This window comes from Lethenteron reissneri, chromosome 27, assembly GCF_015708825.2.
Source record: "Lethenteron reissneri isolate LAM-NWPU_2019-01 chromosome 27, ASM1570882v1, whole genome shotgun sequence".
Taxonomy (NCBI): domain Eukaryota; kingdom Metazoa; phylum Chordata; class Hyperoartia; order Petromyzontiformes; family Petromyzontidae; genus Lethenteron; species Lethenteron reissneri.
Window position 1 is genome coordinate 12,605,506 of NC_083805.1, and position 18,213 is coordinate 12,623,718.

The following is an 18,213-nucleotide window of genomic DNA, read 5'->3' on the forward strand; positions in this document are numbered from 1 at the left end:
AATAAAAATAAAACATTATAAAATAAAATGATGTTGGATTTGTATTATTTTATTATTTCCCTGCAGTCACGAAAGCTTTAAATCGAAATTTAAACTAAACGTAATGTATAGCCATTTATACTGCTGGGTGGACATTGAGGAAGTGAAATTCGTTTTTAACTGTTCAAGTAAAGAACCGAAACAGGGGCGAGGGGCTCAAACCCATGGCCTTTCCATGCTGACAGGCTGCCTAGTGTTACGCCCCATCAACCACAGCATGTCCTTCATGAGATACAACTTTTTTTTTCCTACTCAAGCCTTCTGGTACATACGTTGCACTGCCTCTAAATACTCTGTACAGTCCATTTGCGTAGCGTGGTCGGCATAGGCCCTGGGAGCAACGAAATAAATGCACCGTCTGATCATTGGGGTGCAGTTGCACTGCCTGCACACTCGATAGCCATGCCACTTCCCCTGGCCCCTTTTACCCCCACCCGACAGTTCAATTTAGGTAGTCATTGCAGCCTCAGACGGGTTTTCGTGTAATTTAGACGGGACTCAAATTAGTAAGCCATGAGAAATGCTTTTTTATGTGAAACCTTAGTAAAAAGATACAAACCCATATTTCTGATTGGCTGTAGTAGAGTCACAGGCCTATATATATATCCTGCTGCTAGTATTCAGTTGTCTGAATACGAGATAAAAAAAGTGAAATAGAATATCGCTCACCTAACCCAAGGGTTATGACTATCACCAAAATTAACCTTGATCAATCCACAGTTAGATAAAGGCCTCTCCAAGCTGTCACAATCTTTCATGGTCCTGCCATGACAACCATTAATTAATCACCGGCAATTGAGCTAATTTCACAACTCCACCACCGCGAAACTTCGTGGGTGTCTTCTCTCCTTTGGCTGCCATACCGGCATTAGCCTTGAGCACCTACCATCGTCCTTTCAAGCGATGTTATCCTACCCAAGCACACTTACCCTTCTTTGGCAGCCAATATGACATCTCAAACTTGCATATGTTCTCCAATCCACGTGTTCATCTTTCTGTCTCACGATTAATTCCAATCGTTTGTAGACTATGAAAACGCATTTCACTGAGTGCAAATTGATGCAGTGATCCACGAACTTACAAATCAAGGCCAAAATAAATATTTTGTACGCATTACAAACGCCATTTACAGCAATTAAACAGCTACAGAGATATTCTTAGGTTTTTTCCGGTAAAGTCACGTAGGTAAAACATCAAAATTAATGAAAATAAAATAAAACAAAAATCACGACGTTTCGGAGGCAACACAAGTCTCCGTCATCAGGTGGGACCGTCACAGCCGAATTAGCTGCATCAAGTGAGGCAATGATTCAAGATGTAATCCCTTATAAGCAAGTTGAATGGGGGAGGAGAGGGGGGGGGCTGTGGTAGCCAATGAATGGAAACGTATCGGGAGGGAGGGGGGCGGGGCTCAATTTTGATGTTTTACCTACGTGACTTTACCGAAAAAACCTAAGGATATGAATCCTTGCAGTCACGAAAGCTTCAAATCTAGCTACAGAGATTACATTCAGAAAAGACCAAATGGGTATTTGAATAAAAGAGTCATACATCGAGACATACTTTCGCCAAAGCCATGTCAAGCAACATATAATGTCTTCCAGATATTGGATTGGAAATGAATCGTTTAAATTCTGACCATTTCAAACTTGACGATGACATAGTTATTATTACGAACAATGGATAATGAATTATACGAAATGAGGGACCTTAATACGGGAGGCTGGGGCTCAAGATAAATAATAGCAAAGCAAATGTCATGGACAGGACATTCACAACTTCATTAAATATATATGTTGAAGAGATACAACTGGAAAACACTACGGGGCATATAAAGAATTGAAATGTGTACATGTTTATGCAAACTTAATAGTTTTGCTATGCAACTTAAAAAATCAGTCATGGGAAAAATATATATTTTAAAGTGTGATTATGTTCCAGCTTAAACGCTTATCTGAATAGCCCTGTCATTGATGCTTATATTTCATGGCGCATTGCCTTATTCTTAAAATAATACATTTTAAACATTAACTACAATGTGCACCATCTACTCTACATTTTACCCATTGCTGTTATGTGATTATGTCCTGGGCAGTCATGAGTAAGGGTGCCCGTTATGCAGATGAAGAGGTACAAGCTGGACTGGATGAAGCCAATGAACACTAAAAAAAAGTCAGCTAAGTACAATTTCATTTCTTCTTATTTAACACTCGATCAAGCATGTGATTGGTTCACAAAATTTGATACGGCTTTTGTGAGCAGTGGGAAACAAGATTATGGTTATTAACAAATGAGATGTGCGCTACTCGGTAAGTCCCCCGTGGGTAGCAGTTCAGTTCTGGATGTTAAGGAAGAAGGCTCCGCAAATCATTCTGCGGGTATATTTTACTACAGAGGTAAAATGTGGCAGTCTCCACAATGTCATGTGACCTCCTTTGCCAGTACCAAAATATGAGAATAGGTTTTCCCCTTTTTTCTGCCAACAAAGCAGGTGTTGAGATATTAAAACACCAAACTGAAACTTTTACAAGGAATCACATCTGCATTAACCACAATACTTGTGGTCAGAATGCAAACCAAAAACATACTCTGATAATATATGCATTGTCTTTTAAATTGATTGGTCCACACCAGAAACAGCTTTCTTTTGAGCCTAGTCTCAAAACGGCGTTAGACCAGAGGACGCCAAAAGGCATACCAATCAGTGTCAAAGACAATGCATATATTATCAGAGTATGTTTTTGGTTTGCATTCTGACCACAAGAATTGTGGTTAATGCAGATGTGATTCCTTGTAAAAGGTTTCAGTTTGGTGTTTTAACATCTCAACACCTGTTTTATTGCCAGAAAAAAGGGGAAAATCTGTTCTCAAAGTCTCCACAATGGTCAATGTGACACTATATGCATACGAATGCCAAACAATTACATTGGTGTAGGCATTTGTACCAACCAACATTTATTTATTTTCCAATACAGATCCTTCCAACATCAAAATGAGGATTTAATAACTTAAGCATTGCATTCAGATTTTTTGCATCGCATTTTGATATTGCTCAACCCCACGTTGTACGTGTGTGACGAAATTTGATAGGTGTGTGGTATAATTTATTACATCTATAATTTAGGTTAGGAATCGGTTTGAATTTACCAATTTTCAGATTCGTAAAAACACGTGAACCCGTGAATATGGCTGGAAATGGAAATATGGATTATGTCTGGCTCTTGAGCCTGCATGGGCACCTCGCTATTGAATTGCAATTAAATGGGGAGTTGCTTTTTGCTTGACTCAGATCACATTTACCCACACTTGGTGCCATGTTTTCCAAAGATATCTAAAAAGAAGGGCAGAAAAACGTTGAAACTGTATTTTTTCACACCCACTGCTCCAACATGGAATTAAGTTGGCTTTATTTCACCAGCTAAAATGTCAATGAGATGTTATGTCTCTATCGCAGGGGTTACCTGGGATAAAATGTGACAACACACTGCAATCTTGACCCCAACATCAGTGATGAGAGCTATAATAATAATCTATCATTAGAACACGTACAGTGTGCATCAACTATTAAAGAAAGAGAGCAGATGATTCGGAGGCACAGGAGACCACAGACGAGTGAGACGACAGCCAGAACAGATGCTAATGATTGCACACGCTCAAAGGTTCGATCTAAATGGGGATGTTTGGCCAACGCCATTAATGACCATTTATACTAGAGAAGTTAATTCGTTCATTACAGATAGATGCTTAAACACATTTGTGAATAATACTGCACTAACAGGAAAAAAATATAAACTAATAGGTGAAATGTTCACTGCTAAATACACATACTGAGTTCATACCAATGCAAATCTGCGTTAAAACTAATCCCCCATGCGTTTTATTATTGAAGTTTATAAAGCTGTCTGGTTTTATCCTAAATCAAATTAAGGCCATTACCTGTAAAATGCAACAATATATATATGACACTGAACAGGTCTGCATCAGGCCTCATTGATCCAAGTGGCTGATGTACGTAAAAGAGCCCCACCAGCCACCTACTTTCTAGACTAAACATTGATCGTCCATCTACATACACGTGTTGTCGAAACCTACATCAAATAAGGACCTCGGGACCTATTTAATAGGTTCTTTTTTATATAGATCCCTATGATACAGGTCCATATTCCCGCACGTCCGATTAGCACAGTTGGCTACATACGGTGCGAAATAAGTTCTACATACGCACTTTATAAACAAATCCCACTTACACGATTGCTTCTAAAATAAATAATTGGGGGTGTGCCCATTTCTATTGTGCCACATCTGTAACCAACCACATTTGTCTTATTTTATAATTTCTTCAAGATGATGATAAAAAAAATAGCCTTTCCTCTTTCCGGTAGGAATACAGGAGGTGTTAAGATTTTCAAACACTAAATAGACACTTATTACAAGGCATTAAGTCTGCATTAACCACACATACTTGTGGTATTAACTACACATTATTTTATTTTATTGTTCTCATTAAAGTGAAAATTTTGGCAGTATGGTTTAAAAAATGTATTGCAGGAGTAGTATCATACACATTGATTTACCAATAATTGTCAGCAGACTTTCCCTGCTTTCTTTTGGCTTATGCGTCACACCATTTCAAATGGTACCCAAAATATAGTTTTCAAAAACATGTCATACAATGTTTTGATTCAGCTACCTTCAAAATCTCCGGATTAAAACTTCTGTTGACCTAGATGTAAAAAAAGTAAAAACAAACTGTAGGCCCCCTGACATTTGAAAGTTGAATTTGTATGCATATTAACAGTGTCTTTGCTTATTCTCGAATGAGCATTATATTCAGTTGCAATCCCTCATTCAGATATACATTTCGAAAGAGAACCAAACAAATCATAATTGTGATTAAATATATAACAATAGTGGCACTACAGCATTGAGAAGATCTCTGGCAACAGCCCAGATTTAGCCTAAAAGTTAGTCCTTTATAGACATTGTTGCTGTAGTTTAACCATAGTGATTCTAGATTTGAAGCTTTCGTGACTGCAAGGATTCATACTCTTAGGTTTTTTAGGAAAAGTCACGTAGGTAAAAAATAATAAAATAAAATAATATTAAATGAAAATAACTCTATTAAATCACGATGTTTCGGAGGCAACACAAGTCTCCGTCTTCAGGTGGGACCGTCACAGCTAAATTTACTTTATCGAAATGTAGCACTTGAAGACGGAGACTTGTGTTGCCTCCGAAACATCGTGATTTAATAGAGTAATTTTCACTTATTATTATTTTATTTTATTATAAATTTTTTACCTACGTGACTTTACCGAAAAAACCTCAAGTATAACCATAAAAAATAGCCTTTCCTCTTTCGCAGTCACTAAAGCTTTAAATCGAAAAGTATAACCATGGTGAGTTTAAACGAGACATGAAGTACAGAAAGTTGCTGTCTGGTTTGGGAAGCGGCAGTGTAGCAGTTAGTGCGCTGCGCTATGCACCTGGCGATCCGAGTTCGATTCCCGCTCAAGTCCAACACCAGTGACAATGATCTCAACCGGTCCCGGGCCTTTGCTAGGTCGACTCAGCCTCAAATGAGTACCTGGTGCGATGTGAAATCATCGCCTCTGGGGATACAACGGCAGTCAGGCGTGGTGATGGCCATGTACCATGCCGACATTCATAGGTGCTCACTAACAACCCTTGCCCCAAAAGTCTCATAAGGCTATACGGGGAATTATTGTCTTTGTTTGTGTTGGTGTGTATGCAAGTGGTGTGTGTGTAATATAGTAATTACGGCGGGAGACCACTTGACGGGTAGCACACTTTATTTAACATCTACTCAGCCACAATAACACGTGTAGCCAAACTACAGCCTACGCTACGCGTTCCAACCCGGTTACACACACACGGGCTCTCCGGTCCCGTAGCTTCCAGGGGAACTCGCAGACCCACCCTAGCTGGGGTATGGGTCCCGACCACTGGGTCCCACAGCCCGGCCCTCACAAGGATGTCCGGCCGCGGGTCCCAAGGTCTCGCCTCTGAGCCACACAGGGTCCCGACCCTTACAAGGACAGCGGGGCTAGGGGTCTCAGGGCCCTATCTCTTCCTCCTCCGTCTTCTGTCTTCACTGGTTGCCAACTCCCCGAGTGCTGCTGCACATCGCCCTATATAGCCCTCTGCTCCAGGGGGGGGGGCGGGGCCTATGCGGACCGCGATGTGGACATCTGCTGCGGACCGCGATGTAGCCACACCCGACGCGCTCTCACACCCCCCCCCCCCCTGCCAGCACGTACCGCCACTACATGTGCACTACTCTTTAAACTCGGTGGTGCTGTGATCTCCAGTCTAGAGTGCCAAGTGTGTATGTTGAACTTTTTTGCACCGTATGTAGCCAGTCATGGTAATCGGAAGGGTGTGGAAAAGTGGTGTCTGAACCCATTCTGAGCCTACACTTGGTCAATTCAGCCTTCATTGAGTTCTAGGCATGGTGGCTAAACATCGGCGCTGTGGATAACAAGACATGGTGCTGACCCTCTCTGATGTCTTACCAGTCGAAGTATGTGCACGATAACAGCAGCTGTCCCAACAGTATATACCACTATTTGGGCGATCTTTGTCTTTGTGTGTGTGTGTGTACTGTACTGTATATACGGTACATTGCACACATATACATACATATACAATTACATATTGCATCAATAGCAAACTTAAGAGGCACCGTTCACTTCTTTCTGTCTGGCCAATGATTTAAGCCCTGGATTATGATGGAGATGTTTTCCCACCAGAAAAACAAACAATGTTGCTGTGGTATTGCAAATTCCTAGCCTTAACGTTAGCAATACAATTAGGTGAAGGGTATTTATTTTCATCCCCAATTTTTTTTGTACGTGCTTAAATTACATTTTCATTACAGATGTGATTTCAATACAACATAGAGTAGAGCCCTTCGTCAACGCAATTCTGGATACGAGCCTCGCGCACGCGATTTGGTAATGTCGGTTGTTAGTCTGGTACAAGCGTCGTCACCCTTTCAAAGAAGAAGGGTATTCGTTTTTTTTGTCTTTATCCAAAATAGTTCGAGAGCCGCATCACGTGCACAGCGACTTGTGTACACGTACACAAACACAGCAGTGGCCATACAGCAGTTGACAAACACATTCTGACTTATAAAAGAGGTGATGGAATACATTGAGTCTATTTAGTTCGCCCCCCCCCCTTTAATTCTTTTTTTAACAATACATTCGGACTGTTGTATATTTTGTCTTCACAAATACATTCCATAATGACACCTTCCCTGCCATGTGTAATTAATTATACTTTACGTTAAATTATGTTTTAACATTTAAGGCGGTTTCTTTTTTTTAACTGCCGCCAGCAAGGGGTGAAGCCAAAGAGCCGCATGTGTCTCAGTAGCCTCGGGTTTCCGATCCCTGGTCTTGTACGTATGTGGTTTATTAACAGTTTATTTACAGTAAACGGTACGAACCACTGTGTCACTGATCTGTCATACGTACAAGAACGCTCCAGAGCCACATTGTCTCAATCATGTGCTGCATAGTGGTTAGCGCAGTGCGCTCTGTGGACTTGGCGAACCCAGATTAATGTCTGGTAACGGAGAACATCAGTGGCGATGTCAGAACCTAGTCCGGTCCTCTCTCCGTATCAACCTGCACAGACAAGTTTAATCATGTATAGTAAAACAATAACCCATCATCGACACGATTGTAGGGATACCTTCATCCATTGTTGAATTGAGAATTTAAATAAAAATTTTAATCTATTTTACTTTTCATACAATATTTGTTTTTCACAGAATATTATTTTTCCATTATGTTTTTTTTGAGTGCATGCCGTGCGTACAGTGTGCAATAGAAAAGAAAAGGCTCTCGAACGCGCACATATACACGCAGCGGTGTAGTCAAAACCTTAAGCGTGTATTAGTTGGGGTCTCGCTATAATCTATTGAGACAACCAGTGCACGTAAGCTGAACTACAATGGTCCTCTGCAACATGCACGCAGTGCCGCCCAGTGTCGGAGACCTAAGGCAAGCTTGCCAAACGAATCAAATTTAAAGGCTAACACCCACAGGACAAGGTTTGCTCTTTAGTGAACCCGGCAGCAACACATCCAAAGTCAAAGTGTGGCAAAATAAATAAAGTATCCGTGTGCTCATTAGGGGCATGTCTATATCGTGGGCAGCTAAGTCAGGGGTTTGGCTAACGATGATGCAAGCCCCCGTTGCAACATGTCTCGGAGACTTGTCTGACAGTGAAAACGAATAAATAATTACGAAAATTCCATTCCTCACACACACTCCCTTACGCGGCACTTAATATGTGTATACTGAAATGCATACTGTGTTGGTGTCTGCGATTCAAAGCGAAAGGCTAAACAATATAGCATGCAAATACGTTTTGCACTTGAATGCCTTCATTGGCCTCAGAATAAATGTCTGTTTCATGCTACATAAGGAATAACATAATTTAATCTATACTGTTGGATGAAGGCCTTGCCATGCCATGCCAGCCAATGTGGATTGCTTGACCATACTGGTCAGTGTGGGTTGGTGGTAGAGGGGATCCAATTCAGATTTCACATTGCCACTGATTTTAGCTGTGGCCAGGAATCAAACGCGGTCTCCCAGGCTCATAGCACAGTGCACTAATCACCGCGCCACCACTTCATGCCATTCCATTTACAGTATGTCATATAATACTAAATACAATGTAAGCAGCTAGTAATGGGCAATGTGATGTTAAATAATGTGAAAGAGCATTCTTGTAATCATTTCATGTTATGCAAATAGCGTCGGTGCTACCTGCCCAAGTACTCCCACGTGTTTCAATGACAAAGTCAGGGATGAGACACTTCAGCTTATTCGTCCACGTGGCTCTGCTTTCCACGGTGGTTGGCGCACTTCATTTCGGACACAGCAGCCTGAAATTAATTCCCGGCCACGCAGCCAAAGTGAGTGGTGGGTGACATCTGAAACGGTGCTAGGAAACCCCTTTGTTGACCAGCATGGTGAAGTATGGTCAAACAATCACAAATGAACCGTGAGGCATGTGAGAAGCCTCAATCCAGCAATGAAATGACAAAGGGCTGTACATTTGTTGTCAAACCAGCTTCTTGAATTTGATTCCTGGCCACAGCTTACGTCATTACCAAAACTGGTCATTGGTTCCCATTATGTCACGGGCCCAAACTAATCGGTTTGGAAAATAATGATCAAAGAAACCTCTATAACCGACATGACACTGGGGAGGTCTTCATCCAGCTCTCGATTGAAACAAAGCGTTTTAATTGATTAATGGTATTATGAATGCATACACTGTACACACATTGAAGACGTATTACCATATATTGCAGCGCTTTGATGTGACAAACAAAATAGAAGCAAAACAATGCCAAGATAATCACAATGCAAAAATCACATTCCCACATACACACACGGTATTTTTTGTAAAATGTGTGGGCTGCATCCCGAGATAACTCATGTTCAGGGTGGCTGTACATCCCAATTGCGTGATACTCCCAGGCAGAGCGATGATGAAAAGCCTGGAAAGAGAGATGGTTTCAATGAAAAACAATCCAGAGGGTGGAGACAGATTATGTGCCATACATTCATTAACTGGCAAGCAAAGAGGCACCTCAGAAACAAATTAATAGGTGTGAACTGTGAAGGTTTGGAATCTAATTGCACTACGACTTTTTGTATGGACATGATTTGAAATATTTAAATTGCATACAGATACAATGGGGAATGCTGCCACAACAGTGGTGATATGGTTAACACACTGTATGTATGTTGAACTTTTTTCGCACCGTACGTAGTCAACCGTGCAAATTTGAAGTGCAAAATCTGCAATGCATAAAATATGCAAAGGCTGTATCCTCACACACACACACAGGTTGGATCTCGTGGCGCGGCAGTATACATGACAACACCACACTTTGTCGAAAGGTAGGTTGTGTGTGATGGGGTTAAGTGTGGGTACTTCCATCTGATAATTGGTTTTTTACCCTTTTATCTGCAACAAAACTGACATCTTTTTTTTTACAAGGAGTCATGTTTGCATTAACCACAATACCTGCGGTCGGAATGCAAACAAAAAACATAACTCTGATAATGTATGCACTGTCCTTGAAATTGATTGGTCCACACCCGGGACAGCTTTCCTTCGAGCCTAGTCTCTCTAAGAGCCTAGTCTCAATTTCAAGGACAGTGCATACATTATCCGAGTTATGTTTTTTGTTTGCATTCCGACCGCAGGTATTGTAGTCAATGCAAACATGACTCCTTGTAAAAAAAAAATCTGTCAGTTTTGTTGCCAGATAAAAGGGTAAAAACCCAATTATCATATTTTGCTATTGGCAAAGGAGGTTCCAATGGTGTACTTCCATCTCTTCTAAGATGTCTGGCCAGTGTGGAAGAGGAGGCGATATAATACCCTCTAAAACAGGGGTCAGCAAACCAAAATAACAAGAAGAGCCATATTTTTCGAATTCGGTGGAAAGCTCTATCTCAAGGAACCCAATATCGCATGTTAATGCGAGACGGTTGGTCCTTAATAAATAACGTCACGAAGCAGTCCTTAGAGAGCCGCATGCGGCTCCAGAGCAGCAGGTTGCCAACCCCTGCCGTCACTTTACCATACATAGCAGGTGTTACCAAAAATATTTCCAAAATCTTAAACAAACACAAGATCCAGGTCCGATTCAATACAGTACACAAAATCCGTGATCTAATCCCATCTGTGAAGGAGGCCATTCCTGACATGCAATACCCTGGAGTCTACAAACTGAGTTGTACCTGCGGTAGCAGTTACATTAGGGAAACGAAACGACACGTCTCGTACCGTGTTCGCGAACACAAGGCAGATCCGAAACACGGCAGAACCAATACCTCTGCCGTAGCTGACCATTGTTATTACGCTGTGGGCTCGCATGATATTGTTTTTTTCCGAGACCAAGGTGCTCTGCAAACCTTCGGGCAACTATCAAAGGTTTGTTCATGAAGCCATCCAGATATATAAACATAGACATAACTTCAACCCAGAAGATGGATACAAATTGAACAATCATTAGAAGGATGTTATTAACCAGGTAATGCCTTAACTGGTTGTGGTCGTTTCCATCCTACCTGCCGTTTACTAGTACATTTTTCCCCCCGTGTCCCACACTCAGCTTCCCACTTCCTTTCCCAGCCTCACGTCCTCTTCACCGAGAGCTCACGCAGCCCCCCCCTCTTTCTCTCCCCCCTTGCCTCCCCCCTTTCTTACCTATATAACCTCTTGCCACGGCAGCTGATGAAGATTGCTTGTGTTGCGATCGAAACGTCGTGATTTGTTTTATTTTATTTTTATTTCTACCTTTGTGTTACATAGTGTTTTCATTAGTGGCCACAGGGTGTGTAGATATTGCCCCTATATTGTGTGTATATGTATATATGTGTGTGTGAGAAATACCATAAATTGGATCCAGCATCGCCACGATAATAAAAAATTTATTTGATATATATCTGGATATTTTTTTTACCTCACTGTCTTATATTTCATAACACGAAACACATTAAAGTATAACTTAATATAACATTTAATAAATTATTAAATTAGCCGTAATTAAAATACAACCAAACACAGTTCTAAACAAGATTTGAATAAGTAGAAATAGGCACCCACAATCATATATATTGATTTCATGTCCGAAATGTCTTAACATGGTGACCAAAATTATTTGGGACTTTACCGAAAGACCCAAAGAATATTAATTCCTACAGTCAAGAGAGCTTGAAGTCAAGATGGTGACATATATCTGAAGGAAGCACCTGCATTTTTTTTTGCAAAAGGATAAAACATGTGTTTGCACTGGCAATTGCAAGGTGTATTTACTGTCAATGTATTTCTCCCAATGCCTTTTGCCTAGCCCCTTTAAACCTAGACCTTTCTGCTGCAAAGCATGTGACATCACAATCCGTACCACCCCCCCCCCCCCCAGTATATTGTCAACGGTGCGTGTGTGTTGGTCTTATTTTCATTATTTATTGTTTTGGTTGATTAAACTCAAACCAAACCAAACATTTCGGATAACTGCAGCGACAGCTCAAACAACACAATGGGCATCAACGAATCACATCAATGAGAATGGTGGGATTCTAAAACCGCTTAGCCGTGATTAGAATTGTGCTTTATCTGCAGAGCTATGTTGAAGTGGCTGTGTGTTCTGTTCATAGGCTGTCAACTCCTGTAAGCTTTGGGAAAGAATGACAAAGGTCTGCTATGTCCTTCGAGCAAACGGTCATTCCTATTTCAGGGGTAGGAGGAAAGCAAGGGAATTAGGTGATTTATCAGGCCTCGTGGCTGATGTTAAAGGCAATGTATAATGCCTTATTGAGTCAGCTTTAGCCTAAATCCTGCTCACCTGGCCAAGGTAATGACCCCTTGGTTTAACACTGATTACATTCGAGAACAAACAGGGGATAGAATTGATGTACACGTATGTACTGCCGGTGTGTTAACATTAGAAATTGCTCGAGCAATTACGCCACTCAAAAGTACCTTGTAATTCAATGAATGTAAATTAAACCACATTTATGGGCAATTATTGATTTATTAGATTTTTTAAGGTGTTCGCACAATTCAGCCATATAAACCTGGCACCCTCAATGATGGAATAGTTATTTTAACGGTTCGTACATGAATAAAGTACATCGTGTATGGTTCAGGTTTAAAATCGGGCCTGCCTGTAGATGTACTCTTTAATTAAAAACAATTTGTGATTCATTTAAATGTGTCAATATACAGTGCAGTGTCAGTCACGGGGGCTGATTCATCACACTGATCAGTGCAAGTTTGTGAATTGGGAGTGGAGGGCAATACCAGTTGAAACATCACTCTCCGTTGATGTTAGCCATCTTGCACGGGAATCAAAACTCAGGTCCCCGGATTCATGGTGTAGTACTGTTGTTGCCACTGTGTCATGCAGTCATTTATATTGGCAGTTCCCAAGAGATGGAAGCATGATGCAAAATTTGTGAATATGGAGAGATTTTCATCCGATAGAAAAACAAAACGAATGCTAGTAAATGCTTTCCATGAGGCTTGAAATACAAGGTAAAGGTGCAGAGCTGCGATGTCCTCCTCGTGCCACTGTTGATGGAAGGGCTACCAATAGAGAGAGCTCTAGAGAGCCCCTACAGTGGGAATTTTGACTTACTCTTCCACGCTGACCACAGTCATATTCGAAGAACTGAAAGTATTCACCTTCTACCTCGTACGTGTGTATGTATGTTGAACTTTTTTCGCACCTTACGTAGCCAACCCTGCTAATCGGAGGTGCGCGACCAAATCAGCAAATTGTGGTGTATGTGTGTAAACTGCTAAGTAGATTGAGGTGGGGGGATTTTTTTTAACTTGAGTTACTTTTTATGTTGAGACGTTCAGAAATGCCACGAAGTTGGCATAACAGAATTTCATGATTATTTATTTTTTATAAAATGCTATTATTTTCTGCTAAGTGACAGTCTTGCATGTGTGGCAGGTCCAGTAGCTGTGGAGCAGCAGTGTCAGCGCACTTGTCATTATTTATAACGAGGTGAGCGTGTGCTGAGACTAAAAGTATTTTTTTCAAGGGAGACGTGATTTTAAAATAAGCAATGAACAAAAATCCAATTAAATAGAGGATCCCAATGAAAAACAAAAACATCCTAAAGAATGGAGTAAAGGGTGAACAACAAGAACAATTTAAATGCATGTAACGTCTGAACACAGTCAGTCAACTCTCAAGACACTTTATGTGAGAGAGAACATAAGGGAAAGATAATGTGCAATGAGAAGGTGGGAGTGAGGGTCAGCGACACAGGGAGAGGAGAGAGCAACGCTGCAGTGGCACGGCCCAGGGCCATGAGGCCTAGCACAGGAAGACGAAGTAACCAGGGCCCAACGAGGCTCACGACAGTCCCAAGGACGTTGGGCCACGTGGTAGTGTTAGCCTCATCGGGGAATCCGAGCAGCGTAACGTGACCATTGTCTTCGTTTTGCCTTTGTAATTTTGAAAACCCAGGTCGTTCTTACAAATGAGACTAATTCTGATCTCTTGAGTGCTCATTTGGTTAAACGAATTGTAACTTGAAACATCTTGACCATAATGAACAAGCTTCATAACGTAATTATACCGTTGTATGAAAAAATTACATTACGAGACGAATTAGAAGTAAGTTTAATAATGTTATTAGGCTAATGAGCTTTTTATTTTAATAAACGTCTGAATTTCAAGCAAATTTTTGGTGCATCCATATTTTTTCAAGAATTCAGAGCCCCTCGAAGATGCTTGGAGCTTTAAACATTTGCTGAGCAGCCGTAGCTGGTTTATGCCTTGCACCACCACGGACCGGGGCCACCACCATCAAGTCCTGGGCAGGTGAGTTCACGGTGCTAGTGTAGGACTCGTACTCTCGTTGTCTTTCTCGTATCGTTTATTCACGCGTAGAGTTCACACCTCCTCATCATCGCACCGTGTCTCTCCGTTCGCTCCGATGCACAACTCGCCATTAACAACACTCCATGTCTCCCCGTTTCTACCGTACTTTGTATCCTCTCTATCCACTACTACCGTACACTCCGTTCTCTCCATCCACTGCTACCGTACACTCCATTCTCTCTATCCACTGCTACCGTACACTGCGTTCTCTCTATCCACTACTACCGTACACTGCGTTCTCTTTATCCACTGCTACCGTACACTGCATTCTCTTTATCCACTGCTACCGTACACTGCGTTCTCTTTATCCACTGCTACCGTACACTGTGTTCTCTCTATCCACTGCTACCGTACACTGCGTTCTCTTTATCCACTACTACCGTACACTGCGTTCTCTCTATCCACTGCTACCGTACACTGCGTTCTCTCTATCCACTGCTACCGTACACTGCGTTCTCTCTATCCTTATCGTACCTATCCCTGCTCACTGCTGCTCCGTCTCTCTCCCGGGCACCAACCGCTCAAGCTCCAATCCTGACCAAGACTCCCGTCTCTCCGTTATGCTGTGCCCTATATCCCCGCACCAATTAGTCCCAATCAATTACTCCACCCCCCCGCTTTGCTACTCGCCCCCAGGCCCCCAGCCTCACGTGACCATGTTATTGCCGCCAGGACGGCGTCGGTCATTAACCACTCACCCTCCTGACCAATCACCGGCCTGCGTCCTAACACCTGTCGTGTCTCTTAACGACCCCCCCCCCCCCTTAATGCCACGACAACAACAACCGTGTCCTCAGATGCTCCCACTGTACTCTGCTCGCTTGCCTAGCAACAGAACGCGTGGCGCGTGATTCCAAGTCCTACACTAGCAAGAGTGGGGAGGATGGGGATACTTTCATAGCTGTCAACCCATACGGTTACCCGTATTCTTGTACAGGGAAATTCAGTTTTCAGGTCCATACAGCATACAGCTGTTTCAGTACGGGCAAAAAAACGTTGTCTACAGTATTTGTTTGTGTTTCTCCTTTTTGATGGGACTTTGTAGGATGATACGGTAGGCACTGATAAGGGGTTGACATGTATGGGCTTTACCTCGCGGGAACAGAGAGGAGGGGATATATGGTAGCTGAGACATAGGGTGACATGACGCTACAATCTTGATTTGAAGCTTTCGTGACTGCAGGAATCCATACTCTTGGTTCTTTCGGTAAAGTCACGTAGGTAGAAATAAAACAAAATAATCACGACGTTTCGATCGCAACACAAGCGACCGTCATCAGGCGAAATGGATACAGCAGGACAACTGCTGATTTAAAATGTGACTTTACCGAAAGAACCAAAGAGTATGACGCTACAACATAACCTGGGGGTGGCCGTGGTCCAGCACCGGCACCTACTCGCCCCAGGTTCAGGGGCAGCCAGAAAAGACAAGACCCAGAGCAGGGTTATCACTTCTGAGGTATATATAAAAAAAACAGAAGATATTATGGAAAGAATAATATCTCACAATACCAGAATAGGGGAGAACTATGGGGAGATACATTGTCTCAAGTGGTGGATTGTATGCAATTAACAAAAACGGGGCTTTTAACGTCCTGGGAAAACTTACGGATTTTATAGGACAGCTGTCCAAGAGAGAAGAAAATCCTGGGAAAACCAAGATAGCGGCAACCCTAGGTCCAGGGCAGCTGGGACAGATGAGTTCCAAGATAGCAAAGGCGGCCTTGAAAAGCAGTTGATGTGACAAACCCTGCTCAGTAGATAAAGAACATGATTGTTGAAGTCAGTAGTACCAGAGTAAACCCAGGGCACCAAAAACCTGGAGAAGAAAAAGTCGGGGGGGAGGGGGGGGGGTCTACAAATTTGACCCAGGCAGCAGACATTGTCTAGGGCAAACAAGGTCCAAAACAGCACACAAGATAGGACAGTGATCGAATCCAAATAAAAAATTCCAGGGCTCTGAGTCCTTCAGGGCGCAGTATCAATGAATGAGCTCCAGGAGAATACCTGCTGTGCCATGGCGGACAGGGTCCACTGAACCCCTGAAGCGAATGAGGGCCAAATCAGACAACAGGGTGCGGCTTCACGTGTTTTTTGGACTCGTGGACCACAGGGAAGTTTACCTGTGTAAAGGAGTTCCAGCTGGGTGAGTGTTGAACTTCGTATTTGTTATGTCTTCTGAACAGCGTGTCACAACATCAGGCAATTACTCCATTCATGCGCCTCGAACCCCCTGCTACCGCTTCTTTCATTCTCTTCCCCATCCTTTCTGGTCCTTTCCATGACTCTCCACCAATTCCATCCATTTCTCATAATGGTCTCCCTACCGACCCCTCATTTCGCTTCAGTTTTCCCTGACGACCAATCCGATTTGAACGTTCTCCACCTTCAAATACGATTGGGCGACCCCTACGTCGGCTTACCCTGTGACGGCTCCTTGCCATTGAGAGTCGGGTACAGCTATTAGAACTCAGGAACCGTTATTTATTTCCGAGTAGGGTTTGCCTCTTGGCACCCCTTGCACATGGACTCTGCACGCACCCATATTGCTGTGTAGACCTCATGAATGTGTAGACTTTGGTGTTGCAGCACAGGGAACTGTTTTGGTCCACCTCAACGTCACACTCACTTTCTACCTCCTATTTGTTATAACTTTTTTTAACGTTGGACTTACTCTGCTGGCTGTGGTGACCCAGTGGCTGAAAAGGAATTTGATTAATTGCTATCAGTGGGCACTTACTAATTACAACAGACAACATTGCAATACTGATTGGCTGTAATTTAGCCTGTAGGGAATTATTTACATTGTTTAATAATCACATTTTGGCTAAAATACTCTATTCATATTTAACCAATGCTACAGCTGCGTACATATAATATTGGAATTACTCTGCACAACGAGGTATATAGTAAAACATATGTGATCCGAAAAATATGAATTCTAGAATCTCAAAAGTGTAAAATGTGAACACATAAAAAAATCATGGATTTGGCATTGCCAATGGTTTAGTCTAAAATGAAGCAACCGGAAATCTAATCCAACATATTCTTTAAAAAAAAAAGTGGCCATACAATTTCAAGATAGGAATTCTCATTTAGTGTTTTAGATTAATACTACATCTAAAATTACTGTTTTAAATTCCCCATATTCCTGAGTAAAAAAAAAAATAGGCACTCAAAATGAAGTCAAATATTTATAGAAAGATAATCATGTCTGCAGCATATTTCATTTTTACTGTAATGACCATGTGCTTTAATACCAGAGATAAATCATGTTATGTAACAATAGTTTTAGGAAAGAAAGAAAAAAACTATACTCCATCTGAAAAAGTAGATGCTCAGATTGCCTTCCATATGGTTCATATTCTAGGTACACTCATATTTAATTGTAATACAGTGATTACTTATTTTTTTGTAAAAAAAATAATTACGATGATTAATGATAACAGGAATTTGTTAATTTGATAGAGCTTGCTTTGGCTTTAACTTAAAATTTAATAATAATTTACAGCCCTGGGTCCATTCACTACTGGACTTAGTCCTCCACGAGCCATGTCGGAGGGGGTTGTTAGGCCATACTTTACCATGCTGGTGAGTGTGGGTTGGTGATGGAGGGGACCTAGTTCTGGCCCAGATGTCACATCGCCACAGATGTTAGCCATGACCGAAAATAAAACTTGCTTTTTCAGATTAATAGCACAATGCAA